General features: G+C 38.9%; 1 protein-coding gene across 2 annotated transcripts in view; it reads right to left on the reverse strand.

The window, feature by feature from the left end:
• The window catches only part of LOC123512036 (zwei Ig domain protein zig-8-like), a 241,249-nt gene that overhangs the window by 167,930 nt on the left and 55,819 nt on the right, over positions 1-17,500 (reverse strand). Inside the window, exon 2 of one of the 2 annotated variants that reach the window (XM_045268192.1) lies at positions 8,457-8,503. The exons of the other annotated variant lie outside the window; for it this stretch is intronic. The gene's annotated coding sequence lies outside the window, so the exon portion shown is untranslated. The remainder of the gene's footprint in view (positions 1-8,456; positions 8,504-17,500) is intronic. 2 annotated transcript variants of the gene reach the window in all.

Here is a 17,500-nt window from a genome sequence, read left to right on the forward strand (position 1 = left end):
ATATATATATATATATATATATATATATATATATGTATATATATATATATATATATATATATATATATATATATATATATATATATATATATATATATATATATATATATATATATATATATATATATATATATCCTGACTATTTCTGGAATATCAAGCATCTTGAAATAAAAATTGCACTTCCTATAGCAGTCTTTTTTAATTCATTCTTTGGGGAGCGGGAATATGACAGAGATTTTTTTTCATATTTCAGAGGTTTTGACCAAAGTACACTGCATCGGGACTTAAGCTTTCAATAACTTCCAGGAATCGGTCAATACGCTTCACTTTTCAGCACGGACAAGTGAGCAGGACGTAAAAGTCAGGCAGCAGCAGCCACACTGAGCCTCGTCAATCAATGGAGTGGCCATCACGTTCCCTTCTGAAGCACTTCATGTATTTTTCTTTACGTCAGCATATGTAAAAATTTAAGTATTTTTGGCGGGCTTTAATTTTGTTGCGTTTATCACTCCTCTGGGCTCGAATGAGGCTGGAGTGAGTGAGCGAGGCTGGTAGAAAGCACAAAGGACACGCAATTCTTTAACATGTGTACTTTATTGATGTCTTGCAGTGTCACGCCAACGATTTCATTATATTGAAAAGAATGGAAAAAATTATCAAGTTAGGGACGATACTTTTATTATCAAGAGGTTATAAGTCGTCTACATATTCATTCAATAGAGTTTCTTAACATTAAAGTTCATCTTGTGGTTGTGCATCATGTACTTTGTACATATAAAGTTTTCGTAAGTTTCACTGAGCTATTACGTATTTCGGTTAAGTGCTGCGTCTTTTATATAATTTTTCTTTGTACGCAAGAATAGTATTGCTTTAAAACAGCCATGAACCTTAACCTTTGATGAATTGCTTTGTATTTTACGCACAGGTTGAAAGCCATAATATTTTGTACTGTATGCATTACATTTGTATTTCCTATATATATGCGCTTAACTTTTGTGTCTTCGAAGGAAAATTGGCATAAGTTTTAAAGTACCGACTAATTTTTAGCTTTTTTCTTCTGTATAAGAATTAAGTGAAAAATCCTGATAACATTTGTGAATCTAAAAAAATGTAAGACACACTAGCAAAGAACAACAAAACATTGAAGAAAGCTTCAATAAAGTACCAGTCCACAAACCGAGTTCAAGATAAGTCATCGAAAATTAGAACACGTGTCTTGAAAACTTCTTGAATGAACAGCAAGTTACATTTTACCGAAAAAAAAATGAATAATTGACTATCCTAATGAAACTTGTTACAGAGAGGTTCACATAATATGGGTGAGAAAAGTTGAAAGTCTTACACAAAGAGGTCGAGGGAGGTGGGGTGGCATGCAATTATCAAAATCAGAAGAGAATTTAACGTGAAATTAAATGTTAAAGATAGCAAGGGATGCAATATTGTGACGACGAGAGAGAGGCTAAGACAATCAGTTATAGGATTGATATAAATAAAACTAGATGTTTTGATTCCACCCTATGTAGAAAAGCAGTGTGAGAGAACTTTCCTATACACGTACTGCATACTCCAAATATAGTATATGTACGGACAAGTCCAATGTTAGTAGATGGGAAGTCATAAAAAAGTGACGGAGATGGCTCGGAACACCTCAGTACAAAGAAGTTGTTTTACCAAGAGATGAAATGTGAAGTTTCCATCTTAGATTGTTGGTAGAGGACACACCAAGAATGCTCAGTGTACAAGAGTTGAGTGTCGCTGCAGAAAAAGGAATAGTGACTAGTTTCGTACTGTCTCGTCTTCTGTATAAAGGTGAGGCAAACAGGAAGAGGAAACGTGAAACATAATAGTGACTCCCTTTTACAGCCGACCATCCTGCCAAGAATTCGCACCCAGTTGCACTCACTGTGAAGACGAGTGCCTGAAGTGTGTCTGTTATTGGTGTGTGTGTGTGTGTGTGTGTGTGTGTGTGTGTGTGTGTGTGTGTGTGTGTGTGTGTGTGTGTGTGTGTGTGTGTGTGTGTGTGTGTGTGTGTGTGTCAGTTTGCATGACGTCTGAAAGATATAAAGCAAGAAAAGTTGATCATAGGAAACAAAACTAAGAAAATATCCCAATTCTTCTATTCTTTGTCTCCTTTCTCTCAGTCACGACTTACTTTCTTCAATTCTATCTCTTTCCTTCCCCGTCTTTGTCACTATTCCTTTCGTCTTTGTGACATCCATTTTCCTTTCACCTCTTTTCCTTTTATTTCGCTTCTTTGTCTCTCAACTATCAGCGACTATACTATCACTTTCTGTTTCCTTCTATCTCTTTCTTTAACCGGTGAGTTGACCTGAGTTGACCTTGAGTCGCAAGAACGTGCCCAAAGAAGTCTCAGGAGGATATATAAATAAGAACACTGGCGGCAAGACAAACATGTGTCTCGCCCGAGGAAGGAACGAGATAATGAATTAATTCCTGGAAGAAAGTTCTAAATTAGATGTTGGGAGAATTAATATGTGGAAAACTTTTAAGGTCAGCGTAGATAAAAATTTGTTAGTGTGTGTGTGTGTGTGTGTGTGTGTGTGTGTGTGTGTGTGTGTGTGTGTGTGTGTGTGTGTGTGTGTGTGTGTGTGTGTGTGTGTGTTTGATTCACCTCGGTCGTCTGCTGGTCACCCAGTCAGTCTTCCACATTACGGAGCGAGCTCAGAGCTCATAGACCGATCTTCGGGTAGGACTGAGACCACATAACACACTCCACACACCGGGAAAGCGATGCCACAACCCCTCGAGTTACATCCCGTACCTATTTACTGCTAGGTGAACAGGAGCTACACATTAAGAGACTTGCCCATTTGCCTCGCCGCTTACCGTGTGTGTGTGTGTGTGTGTGTGTGTGTGTGTGTGTGTGTGTGTGTGTGTCTCTCTCTCTCTCTCTCTCTCTCTCTCTCTCTCTCTCTCTCTCTCTCTCTCTCGCTCTCTCTCTCCACTCAATATTGCATTAATGAAGACAAATAGCGGTACGTTCTTAGTCTGTACGCTTTTTCCTTCCACTGGAGAGGGGGGAATCGCTAAGGACATTACAAGCCACACAATTTTTTCCCTTCGCACCACTAGAACTTTTTACATTCCCAGGCCCATACAAACCCATACAATTGGACCCCCATTCACGTTTTCAGTCAATTTTAACAGTTGGCGCTCTCATCTCTGGATCACCCGTCGGCTGTAAAAGCTTTCAACGTTCGACAGTTTCATGTTATTCTGTTATCACTCCGGGTGGTGCGGGAGAGAACGAGTAGATTGCCTTCCAAACCAACCCGTCATATGGTACAATTTTGCTAGTTTAGACACGTTATCGCTGGTGGCGTGGCCGTGCGAGAGTCTCCCTTCCCCGCCCCGCCCTGCTGATGGTGATACGCTGCATAAACTGGCCGGAATGGTCGCATGCACGAGGGCTTGATAGCAGCGATGCGGCCGCCTAATTCCTGCATTGGTATTTATATATTTCACCCTCCCAGCCAAGCGATGCCTAAGTGCCGCGGCTCACAGAGGGGGGTGCAAAAAGTAGAGTTCGCAAGATAGACGGGAGAGAACGCTAACTGAGGTATAAAGTAGTGGTAATGAGGTGGAGAGAGAGAGAGAGAGAGAGAGAGAGAGAGAGAGAGAGAGAGAGAGAGAGAGAGAGAGAGAGAGAGAGAGAGAGAGAGAGTAAACAAGAAACCACTCAAATACGAGTATACTCCAGCTAGCTTCGTTTATTCTTCTCACTGAAAATCCTCTCCTTTTCTCCTTCCGCCATCAACTTGAGAATAATTCAGCACCGGACTGGGTTGCTCTGCTCCTGACGGGGGTCCTAAAGCGGTGGCCTGATGCTAGGGACTTGGGGAGCCTGTGTGCTGCGGCCAATGGTGTTATGTTGCTCAACACACACACACACACACACACACACACACACACACACACACACAAACCCGTTGTCGAGCTTGGGTTGCACGCATTCATGGCCAAGGAAGTAAAAGTGAATATAGTTGGTGTTGGTTCTCGTTGCCAGAGGGCTCTCAGTATTCCTTTGACGTTTTCTTCCTTCTTTACTTATGCACTGACAAGCAGCTTATAAGTGGAAGCCTGACTAGAACGTGGCCACACACACACACACACACACACACACACACACACACACACACACACACACACACACACACACACACACACACACACACACACACACACACACACACACACACACGTGAAGCCTCAGGCATACACACACCTAAGAATCAGGAAGTTAAGAGGCCCAAGTATCTTAAGTAGGGCATAGTTTTTTTTTCGTGTTTTTCATTAGCCAGTTTTTCTTCTTTCTTTTTCCTGTTCTATTTTCAGTTTTTCTTCCTGTTATCGTTTGATGTTTGTGTTTGTCTTATTTTTCCAGTTTTATTTTATCCGTAGTTCATTTATTATCAATACGTATATTTGTATCTAATTTTCTTTTTTCTCCTTCATCCTCGTTCTCCTTTAACTTCCCATTTCATTCTCTCTTCTCTTTCCTCCTTCAGCGTTTTGCTCTTTCCTTTCCTTAATCTTTCCATCTCTCTTCTTTCTCCTTCCCATTCTTTTCATCCTCCCCTTCGTCGTAACCTTGCCTTTTCTGTTTACTTTTATGTTTCCAGTTTTCAGTCCTCAGAAAAAAAGATGTAACGGAAATATGAGCAAAGTGAATGTTCCTTCCCCGCCGCCACTCCGTCACTTCAAGCATTGTGTTCCGTCGCTCGTCCAGGAAATTGAAACAGCACATACACACCATTCCTGGGACACACAACTTCCGTAAACCCCAGACCGTGTGTGTGTGTGTGTGTGTGTGTGTGTGTGTGTGTGTGTGTGTGTGTGTGTGTGTGTGTGTGTGTGTGTGTGTGTGTGTGTGTGTGTGTGTGTGTGGTTCCTCTTGTCTCTTGTTTGCTATTTTGGTTTGCTTTATTTTGTGGATCCATTTTTGCGTAAGTATTTAGAGATTGTTTAGAAAAGTGCATAATTCATACGTAATTGTACATGGAGTTGAAAGCTGGGGGGTTTTATTTGTTCTGTGTTTATGTATGTGTGTGTGTGTGTGTGTGTGTGTGTGTGTGTGTGTGTGTGTGTGTGTGTGTGTGTGTGTGTGTGTGTGTGTAATTCACCACGGTCGTCTGCTGGTCACCCAGCCAGTCTTCCCCATTACGAAGCGAGCTCAGAGCTCATAGACCGATCTTCGGGTAGGACTGAGACCACAAAACACACTCCACACACCGGGAAAGCGAGGCCACAACCCTTCGAGTTACATCCCATACCTATTTACTGCTAGGTGAACAGGGGCTACACATTAAACCCATTTGCCTCGCCGCTTCCTGGGACTCGAACCCGGGCCTTCTTGATTGTGAGTCGAGCGTGCTAACCACAACACTATGCGGTGTGTGTGTGTGTGTGTGTGTGTGTGTGTGTGTGTGTGTGTGTGTGTGTGTGTGTGTGTGTGTGTGTGTGTGTGTGTGTGTGTGTGTGTGTGTGTGTGTGTGTGTGTGTGTGTTAGTGGGTGGATGGGTGGGTGTGTGTGGGTGGATGACTTGGTTGCTGTTGTGTGTATATTTTGTTGTTAACATATTTTGCTACAATTTCCTCAAATTTGGGAATTATAATCCTGACAGAAAGATTATTCTCCTTGACTTTAAATACAATATATGATGTTTTTAGTGAGTTAATAGATTCCACTGATCAGTAAATAACACATTCTTTAAATTCCATCAGACGTATAAGACATTTTTTGTATTTCTCTCTGCCTGAAAATTCTTTATTTTACATATATTACGCATATCAAGAAAATTGTGTTCGTGGTCTTGTGTAATAAGTTTAGTTTTTATTAAACATGTTTGTTGAGCTTCCGTGTTGTTAGAATATTTCAAAGTTGATTAAAGTGTGAATTCAAGAAAAAATAAGGACAACCTGTATATTAAAGAAAAATAAAACACCTTATTAAAACTGTAAACCCGGTAAGTCTCCAAAGAGGTCCAGCATTGTGCAGGGCTTTCCCTCGTCGCAGTGATTAGCATTACAGAGATGAAGGATTGCAGGCAGGTATTCAGTGCTTCCAGCAAGGATAATCAAAATTATTTATTCAATATCATCAATATAATAAAAGCATAATCAAGTGGTCATTTCCGATCTCTTGGTGTTATTTTTTTTCTTTACATATACACGGGAAGTTTCAAAACGTTCTTCCGGTTCACCGGCCTTGGAAAAAAATAGTAAAGTACTCATTAAGTACTACAAGAAACTCGAAGTCGCCATAAAATTACCCATTATTTTTTTTCAGGATGGAGTATATAAAGACATCACTACAGTGAAGAGTTATATAACAATTGTAATTCCATTAATTAAAACCTCAAATGGTATAAAGAAAATAAAAGTCGGGCATGGTACTACTTACAAATTTGAAATGTGCACTCGTCGAGACAAAATTCTTGATTCTAGACAAAACGCCGCCACATCCTGATAAAACCCTAATATGTTCACATCTTTTAGCCAGTTTTAAAAGCAGATAAAAATGCCTTCGTTTGGTTTCCATTTAAGGTTCTTTTCAGGGAAATACATAAAGGTTTTCGAATTATTTTTACTTGCCTCTTTGACACACGCTTACAGTAATCCAGGCTTTATTCAAAATGTGAAAGATTACTTCCGCAAGCGTTTGCCTCAACACAACTCTCCCCTTAATTTCGGGGTGTGAATGACACTCTGAGGCTTTGACGTTCTAGAAGTGTCAACAGCATCATTAAGTTCGCACCAGAAATATAACACCACGAAACATGATCTGATAAACCTTAGAATATTTTATTGGAAAGAGATATGAATGAAGATAGCAAAAGGTATGAATCAGATGAGTACTTCTTGTGCAGTAAGTGGTAATCATTTTCAAGATAATACTCTAAACCTTTCACAGAAGAGAAGTTATGGCACTTAGAGCTGAAAAAAAAAATCAAAATAAGATGTGAAAGATAATCAAGTAGAGAGCAAAGAGAGGAAGAGAAGCCTCATTTAACTTAATACTGTTTTTAATTATTTCATTCAAAAAGAAGGAAAAATAGCTGGAAATTATAAATAACAAGGGAAGCAGAGACCTTAATTATTAATGCCAATTATTTTATTTGCATCCCTTTTCTCCGTTTTCTATTCCCCTTTCCTCTGAAATCTAACTTACTTCATTATTTCTCCCGTCTTTCCCCATTCCCTTTCCTCCTCTCCATTATTTGTGCATTCATTCCTCTCCGTATCGTATATAAGGGCTTTTCAACCTTTCCTTAATCTCTTACCCTCATATCCTTACTCTTGCTTTTTTACCTTTCTTATTCTATTTCACCTGTAACATGTGCCCCACCTTTACCCATCACCACCACTCACCACGCGCACATGATATCGTGTCATGTAACTCTTTCCTCTGATTCTCTCTCTCTCTCTCTCTCTCTCTCTCTCTCTCTCTCTCTCTCTCTCTCTCTCTCTCTCTCTCTCTCTCTCTCTCTCTCTCTGGAGAGAGAGAGAGAGAGAGAGAGAGAGAGAGAGAGAGAGAGAGAGAGAGAGAGAGAGAGAGAGAGAGAGAGAGAGAGAGAGAGAGAGAGAGAGAGAGAGAGAGAGAGAGAGAGAGAGAGAGAGAGAGAGAGAGAGAGAAGCCTCCGTTCCTCCCCACTCATTTCATTGTGATCGAGTTGACAATGCTGAATACGATTAGTCAATGAATCAATGGTCTGTTAAAGATGATCATGACTAATACTAGGTGTGTGTGTGTGTGTGTGTGTGTGTGTGTGTGTGTGTGTGTGTGTGTGTGTGTGTGTGTGTGTGTGTGTGTGTGTGTGTGTGTGTGTGTGTGTGTGTGTGTGTGTGTGTGTGTGTGTGTGTGTGTGTGTGTGTGTGCAGCCGGAAGTACGCCCTTGTAGAATGATCTTGAAGTTGGATTGTTACAAACAACACAGCCATCCTACAAATTGAGGCCCACGGCGTTTTGGAAGCGCTCTGTTCTGTAAGCTTTGTGCTCCTGATCCTCAGTGGTCTTTCCGCTATGAATTGTTCAGAGACCTTATCATAACAAAGCAGTCTAACTGTATGCTGTGACAAGAAGAGAAAGAGAGAATGTTTCTCCTGGATACGTTGGCAACTCCACAAATTGCGCAAAGGTAGGCGGCGGGCGACAAGGAGCTCGCAGATGGCTGTTGTATCTGCTGCACCTGACAGAGTGTCTCTAGCAAATGTATCTGAAGACGGCCAGGAGCAGGTGAAAAGCTGAGAAAACTATGAGGCCACTTGCTTGAACAAAGCAAGCGCCTGTGTAACTACGCAATGCCTCCCTGGATTCAAGTATCCACTCATCGTAGGCGTAGGTTCGGCTTAGTGAGGTACAGGAGTAAAAAAGCAGGATGCTTCTATGAGCAACATTGTGGAAACAGTGTAATGATGATAAAATGTTTACTTACCCACACAATGCCTTCAAGGATTCACTTCTCCAGTCATCGACGGCGTGCTGAGAAAGTAAAAGTTTGGTTGTAGTGGGAAGCAGGACGAGGCTGGAGAAATGGGACAAGAGAAAAAACTCGAGACGGGAAGGAGGATTTGGAGGTGGGTGCCGAAAAGAACGAAGAGACTGGCTGAGTTTGGCTCTGTGTGAACAGTGCCCTGGTAACGAGTGTTCGGTAGAATTAGAACAATGTTTGTAAATACGTGGAAAAAAAATGAAATAATGCTAAGAACGGATAAGATATATAAGAAAAAAATGCCCTAAAAAAATCAGAAGAAAAAATGTGGATATAAATTATTAGATCAACTTAAAAAAAAACAATATTTTGTTGATTAATACAGATATGCGATACTAAAAACAATTAGAGGACGGTGTTATAGTAATTTATGAGTAAACTCTGCTGGTGTATCCATACCCATGTACTATATGTGTGCATATTTCAGAATAATTATCATATCATTAGTAAAATACATAAATCATGTTTTACTACAATGATTTCAGCCTTTTATATTGTCCTTGGCGGAAACTCTCTGATTGAAAATGGATAAACAAGTAAACAAATAAACACACACACACACACACACACACACACACACACACACACACACACACACACACACACACACACACACACACACACACACACACACATATCATATATATATATATATATATATATATATATATATATATATATATATATATATATATATATATATATATATATATATATATATATATATATATATATATATATATATATATATATATATATATATATATATATATATATATATATATATATATATATATATATATATATATATATATATATATATATATATATATATATATATATATATATATATATATATATATATATATATATATATATATATATATATATATATATATATATATATATATATATATATATATATATATATATATATATATATATATATATATATATATATATATATATATATATATATATATATATATATATATATATAGAGAGAGAGAGAGAGAGAGAGAGAGAGAGAGAGAGAGAGAGAGAGAGAGAGAGAGAGAGAGAGAGAGAGAGAGAGAGAGAGAGAGAGAGAGAGAGAGAGAGAGAGAGAGAGAGAGAATTAATATATATATATATATATATATATATATATATATATATATATATATATATATATATATATATATATATATATATATATAGTTGTGGTACAATTAAAAGTAAGTCAAGTCGTAAGAAGATGGAAATGCAAAAGCAGGCAGAGAGTTCCAGAGGTCACCAGAGAAATGTATGAATGATTGAAAATACTGGTTAACCTAGCATTAAAGGGTTAGACAGAATAAGGATGAGAGGAAGGAGAACGCCTTGTGCAGTGAGGCCGTAGGAAGAGGAGGCATGCAGTTAGCAAGATCAATAGAGCAGCTAGCATGAAAATAGCGTTAAAAGATAAAAAGATATGCAACATGTTGGCAGTGAGAATGAAATGAAAGTGAAATAAAAGCCTACTCACAATGCCACTGTAAATAGGAAACAGCTGGTGAAGGATCAACAAGGTTGGCAACTTAGTTTCCGCGTGTGTTTGGCTTTTTTGTATTACTGTTTGAGAGCTCACGAGGGAAATTCCATGTACTTTGCGTAACAAATTGCCCATCTACCTGAAGTTCTTCATCCATGTGAGGACACTGCACGGCTATGTTTACCTCAGATGATGGTGTAAAGAAAATTCCCAAAAGATATCCTTCTCTCGCAACGTAAACTTTATTTCTCGCTGAGGAAAGGGACCAGAAAGTGCATCGTTCTGAGTCAGAGAGAAATTCTCAGCGTTATCAACTCTGTGTGTGTGTGTGTGTGTGTGTGTGTGTGTGTGTGTGTGTGTGTGTGTGTGTGTGTGTGTGTGTGTGTGTGTGTGTGTGTGTGTGTGTGTGTGTGCTTGTGTGTGTTTTAACCCGCTCGTGGTTTGCATTGTGTTCATGTTTCGGTACAGCAATAAAACAGTAAATGAAAAAACACATTTTTCGTTTGTGCTGTTGGTTGTGTGCCGTTGCTTTTCTGTGTTGTCTAGCCATGGAAAAAAAGAAACACTAAAAGGAAAGAATAAACAAATAGACAGGTACAGTCGAGAGAACACTTATCATGGCTGGTGCATATTTTACTGCAGCAGGAAATATATGTGGCAATATGTTAATAGCAGTTTATGGACACTAATGAAATGAAACTCATTTAAATATGTTCACAACAGACATAATGGAAAAGTAAATTTCTTGGATATTATTTGAACATCCTTTATAGCTGCCATTTTATACAACAAAATATGGTGACATTAAATCCTATTATATTTTACGGACAACTATAATGAAAATGATTTTGAAATAACCAATGTTTGCTCTAAATCATAACAAATACAAGTCTAGTTTTTTGCTCAATAGTATTTACTGTTACAAATCGCATTTACATCATCACATTTTCATATTTTTCCTCTGCGACACAAAAAGGCAGTTCGTTGAGTTCAGTATACGTAAAAAACTGAAGTGGGAAGTTTTTGCCCTACATAATTTCGTCACCTTCATTCAGACACAGAGGTGCAACGCATTTTGGCTTTGAAAATGTGTGAAAATTCTCTTCATCGTAAATCAGAAGCTGGGAATAATGCTGCATACAAAGCTTTGAAGGTTCAATACGAAAACAGAGAACCTTTGCATCTCCATATATGCAGACCATTCTCCTACACGAACTGAAGAAGAAGAAGAAGAAGAAGAAGAAGAAGAAGAAGAAGAAGAAGAAGAAGAAGAAGAAGAAGAAGAAGAAGAAGAAGAAGAAGAAGAAGAAGAAGAAGAAGAAGAAGAAGAAGAAGAAGAAGAAGAAGAAGAAGAAGAAGAAGAAGAAGAAGAAGAAGAAGAAGAAGAAGAAGAAGAAGAAGAAGAAGAAGAAGAAGAAGAAGAAGAAGAAGAAGAAGAAGAAGAAGAAGAAGAAGAAGAAGAAGAAGAAGAAGAAGAAGAAGAAGAAGAAGAAGAAGAAGAAGAAGAAGAAGAAGAAGAAGAAGAAGAAGAAGAAGAAGAAGAAGAAGAAGAAGAAGAAGAAGAAGAAGAAGAAGAAGAAGAAGAAGAAGAAGAAGAAGAAGAAGAAGAAGAAGAAGAAGAAGAAGAAGAAGAAGAAGAAGAAGAAGAAGAAGAAGAAGAAGAAGAAGAAGAAGAGAGAGAGAGAGAGAGAGAGAGAGAGAGAGAGAGAGAGAGAGAGAGAGAGAGAGAGAGAGAGAGAGAGAGAGAGAGAGAGAGAGAGAGAGAGAGAGAGAGAGAGAGAGATTTAAAGAACACAAAAAATTACATCGGTTTTAGAACTAATGTCAAGTTAACCCTATCAGTACTGGGACGTATTTTTACCAAGAGTTTTGAGTATAATTAGACAATTTTTAGTTACCTCAGGAAGGGTCTATGGAGGTCAGAAGATTAATGGTAAGATTCTTCACTATTTGCATCCCCACATAAGTTTCTGAAGCTGCATAGAATCACCAAATAGTAACCTGAATGAATATGAAAACGTGTCATGGTACTGAAGGGGTTAAATGTTACAAATGGAATCCCTTCAGTTCAATATATATCACATGAAAACGTTGCACTTCTTATTTCTTATTAATTACCATCAAACTAGAAACAAAATGCAAATCCACAAATTACACTTCGTTATATTTACCATTAATGTTGACAGAAAACTCAAGTGCAATGTGATAATGAAGAAAAAAAAACACTTCAGCTTCTACACAGTGAGGATTCGAAAATGCAAAAATTCGTATTAATGTCACGAATACAACAGCGTAAGAAGAATACAACACATTGGATTACTTCCACTTCAGAATTAAATCAAGTCCCTTCGTGTCAAGACCAGCGCTACATCATCACCAAGTACTCTGCTCCTCACCACACCCTCGCATCACCACACCAATCACCACCTTACCACTACCCTCCCTGTCATATTACCTTCCATCACACCACTGGAACGCTCCCTCTCACTCACTCTCCTTCTCTTGAATTTCATCGCCCCATTTCACCTCTCTCCCCGCGCCTCTCCAGTTCCTCTTCCAGTTCTCAGCCTGTTTCCCCTCACCCCTTCACCACCCCCGGCAACGTTAAGTCTTCAGGCCCATCTCACAGCAGTCACCCTTCCCATCCTCCCAGTTTCCCTCCCTCGTCTATCTCCAATCTGTCTCTGAGTCTAGTGTAAAAGGAGTTAAGAGTTGGTTCGTCTTCACCTCGTCACTGGAGTTTACTTACTCGTTGTTTGTCTTTGGCGAGAGTTGCCTATTTGTTTTTCTGTATTTTCGTGTTTGATTTTCTTCATCTGGCTACTTTTATGTGTTTTTTTATGGAGTTAAATTTGTTCAATTTAGTGTGTTTGGTGTTTATGGGCTTGTGTCCCTTAGTTAGTTAGGTTGTGTCAATTATGTGTCAATTATGCATGAATACTGATATTATTGTAAGGCTAATGTGCAAAGGTCCTACAGCTGTGTGTGTAATGAGATTTATTTACTGAATTAAATGATTAGGTTTTTAAGCTTTCGTCTTTGTGAGTGTAGTTCTGTATGCATGTGCATGTATCTACGTGTGTAAGTACAAAGGTGACTCAACTTGTATGTATACGCATGTGGCTATGAATTTATGTATATATTTGATTTATCTATTTCTCTATTCGTTTTGTCTAACTACTACCACCAAAATGTCAACACTAACACCTACAACAAAATCATCACCACCAACAAAATTATCAACAAAAACAACAACATTAATAACAACAATAAACCAACATTCCAGACAACCACCTACGTCATACCATGCGTTTACTCCCATACATACAAAGAAACGTACAGAGCACATAAAACAAAGTAAGCAATAGAACCAATAACTTTCTCCTTCCCTTCACAAATATCCCTCTTCCTCCTCCTGCCCTCTGATCAAAAGCACCGGGGTGAGATGGAAGGGGTCGCTGATCTTTACTGATGCTAAGGAGCAGTTTACTCTTCCTCATCGCCTCTCAGTATCAGTTTCAGTGACCAGAGGATGTGACGAGGATTCAGCGAGGACAAGGGTGGCTGTGGTGAAGTGTTCGACTGGAATCACCACCGCCGCCACTACCACTGTTCCTACTGTCGTGCTTGTGATGATTGTTCTACCAAGACCAGCACTACTTCTACTCTTACTGATAGAACTAATATTGTTACTGCTACTATTACTACTACTACTACTACTACCACCATCACTACTACTACTACTACTACTACCACCACTACTACTATTACTACTACTACTACTACTACTACTACTACTACTGCTGCTGCTACTACTACCACTGCACCACCACCACTACTACCACCACTCACTACCACTACCACCACCACTACCACCACCACCACCACTGCTACCACCACCACCACCACCACCACCACCACCACCACCACCACCACCACCACCACCACCACCACCACCACCACCACCACTACCACCACAACACCACCACCACACCACCACCACCACCACCACCACCACACCACAACCACCACTACACCACAACCACAACCACCACTGCACAACAACCACTACCACTGCACCACTGCTGCTGCACCACTGCTACCACTGCTGCTGCACTGCACCACTGCACTGCACTGCTACCACCACACACCACCACCACCACCACCACTGCACCACTGCACCACCACCACTGCACTACACTACTACCACCACTGCACACCACCACCACTACCACCACCACCACCACCACCACCACTACCTGCACTACCACCACTACTACTGCCACCACTACTACTGCTACTACTACTACTACTACTACTACTACTACTACTACTACTACTACTACTACTATTACCACTACTATTCCTACTAATATCCCTCCATTCTTGCAGCTGTCTCTCGCCTCCCTTCGAAGAAGGAATAATTTATTATAAATAATGAACGAAATATTATTTGCTGTGCAAAAAACATAACGTAATTACTCATAAGGACACGTACTAAAACAATTTCGAGAATATACAGTTAAAATACTAAACTGCATTTGCAATTAGCATAAGTAGATGCAATGTTAATAAGGTAAAATGTATTTGAAACTGAGTGTGTATGCATACAGATACGTGTATATATATATATATATATATATATATATATATATATATATATATATATATATATATATATATATATATATATATATATATATATATATATATATATATATATATATATATATATATATATATATATATATATATATATATATATATATATATATATATATATATATATATATATATATATATATATATATATATATATATATATATATATATATATATATATATATATATATATATATATATATATATATATATATATATATATATATATATATATATATATATATATATATATATATATATATATATATATATATATATATATATATATATATATATATATATATATATATATATATATATATATATATATATATATATATATATATATATATATATATATATATATATATATATATATAAGAATAATTCAATACAACAAAAAAAATAAAATAAATAGCAGTGGCATGCGTAGACAAGTGTGAAGGTGTCAATGGCGCAACACATGATGTAAAAAAACGAAACAATGATGGAAAGAAAATACGAGAGAAAACAAGAGAAATGACACCAGTCAAAAGGATGCATAATTTAATTTTTTTTTATGTAGGGGATAGAGCTAGCCAAGGGCAAATTAAAAAGAAAATATTAAAAAGGCACACTTGAGTGCTGGCTCTCTAAAAAGTGGTAAAGCGTCAGCCAAAATTGGGGAGCAAATGCCTCGATACCTCCCTCTTAAAAGAAGACAAGTTGTAGGAAGTCGGAAATACAGATGCAGGGAGGGAGTTCCAGAGTTTACCAGTGAAAGGGATAAATGATTGAAAGTACTGGTTAACTCTTGCGTTAGAGAGTTGGACAGAAGAAGGATGAGAGGAAGAAGAAAGCCTTGTGCAGCGAGGCCGCAGGAGGAGGGGAGGCATGAGGTTAGCAAGATCAGTAGAGCAGTTAGCATGAAAATAGCGATAAAAGATAGAGAGGGATGCAACATTTCGGCGGTGAGAAAGAGGCTGAAGACAGTTAGTCAGAGGAAGGGAATTGATGAAAAGAAAAGCTTTGATTCCACCCTATCTAGTAAAACTGTGTGACTGGAATTCCCCCAAACATGCAAAGAGTACTCCATACGAGAGCGGATAAGGCCCTTGTACAGAGTAAGCAGTTGGAGGGCGAGAAAAACTGGCGGAGACGCCTCAGAACACCTAACTTCATAGAATCTGTTTTAGCAAGAGATGAGATGTGAAGTTTCCAGTTAAGATTATGAGCAAAGGACAGACCGAGGATATTCATTGTGGAAGAGGGAGACAGTTGAGTTTCATTGAAGAAGAAGGGATAGTACGTCAGTCTGGAAGGTTGTGTCGAGTTCTTAGAAATCTTAGAAAGATCGGGCGTTCTGTGGCGTCCCTGTGTGATCTATTGACTTCCTGAAGGGTTGGTCGTCTCTGAAAGGACGTGGAAAGATGTAGTGTGGTATCATCAGCGTAGGAGTGAATAGGGTAAGAAGTTTGGTTAAAAAGGTCATTAATGAATAATAAAAAGCGAGTGGGTGACAGGACAGAACCCTGAGGAACACCACTATTAATAGATTTAGGAGAAGAACAGTAGCCGTCTACCACAGCAGCAATAGAACGGTCAGAAAGGAAACTTGAGATAAAGTTGCAGAGAGAAGGATAGAAGCCGTAGGAGGGCAGTTTTGAAATCAAAGCTTTATGCCAGACTCTATCAAAAGCTTTTGATATGTCTAACGCTACAGCAAAAGTTTCACCGAAATCTCTAAATGAGGATGACCAAGACTCAGTAAGGAAAGCCAGAAGATCACCAGTAGAGCGACCTTGACGGAAGCCATACTGGCGATCAGACAGAAGATTGTGAAGTGACAGATGTTTGAGAATCTTCCTATTCAGGATAGATTAAAAAAACTAGACAAGCAAGAGATTAAAGCTATAGGATGGTAGTTTGAGGGTTGGAACGGTCACCCTTTTTAGGAACAGGCTGAATGTAGGCAAACTTCCAGCAGGAAGGAAAGGTAGAAGTAGATAGACAAAGTTGGAAGAGTTTGGCCAGGCAAGGTGCAAGCACGGAAGCACAGTTTTGAGAACAATAGGAGGGACCCCATCAGGACCATAAGCCTTCCGAGGGTTTAGGCCAGCAAGGGCATGGAAAACATCATTACGAAGAATTTTAATTGTAGACATGAAATAGTCAGAGGGAGGGACAAGCCCAGAATCATCCAAGGTGGAGTTGTGAGCAAAGGTTTGAGAGAAGAGTTCAGCTTTAGAGACAGAAGAGATGGCAGTGGTGCCATCAGGATGAAATAAAGGAGGGAAAGATGAAGAAGTGAAGTTATTTGAGATGTTTTTGGCTAGATGCCAGAAGTCTCGAGGAGAGTTTGAGTTTGAAAGATTTTGACATTTTCTATTTATGAAGGAGTGTTTGGCAAGTTGAAGAACAGACTTGGCATGATTCCGGGCAGAGATATAAAGTGCATGAGATTCAGGAGATGGAAGACTCAAGTACCTTTTGTGGGCAACCTCTCTATCATGTATAGCACGAGAACAGGCTGAGTTAAACCAAGGTTTAGAAGGTTTAGGTTGAGATAAAGAATGAGGAATGTACGCCTCCATGCCAGACACTATCACCTCTGTTATGCGTTCAGCGCAAAGAGATGGGTCTCTGACTCGGAAGCAGTAATCATTCCAGGGAAAATCATCATATACCTCCTCAGGTCCCCCAAACTGGCAGAGGAAAAAACGCCAGAGCTTTTGGGCATCCTGTGGAGGGATTGGAGAAATAGGACAAGATACAGAAATGAGATTGTGATCGGAGGAGCCCAACGGAGATGAAAGGGAGACAGCATAAGCAG

This window comes from Portunus trituberculatus, chromosome 32, assembly GCF_017591435.1.
Source record: "Portunus trituberculatus isolate SZX2019 chromosome 32, ASM1759143v1, whole genome shotgun sequence".
NCBI lineage: Eukaryota > Metazoa > Arthropoda > Malacostraca > Decapoda > Portunidae > Portunus > Portunus trituberculatus.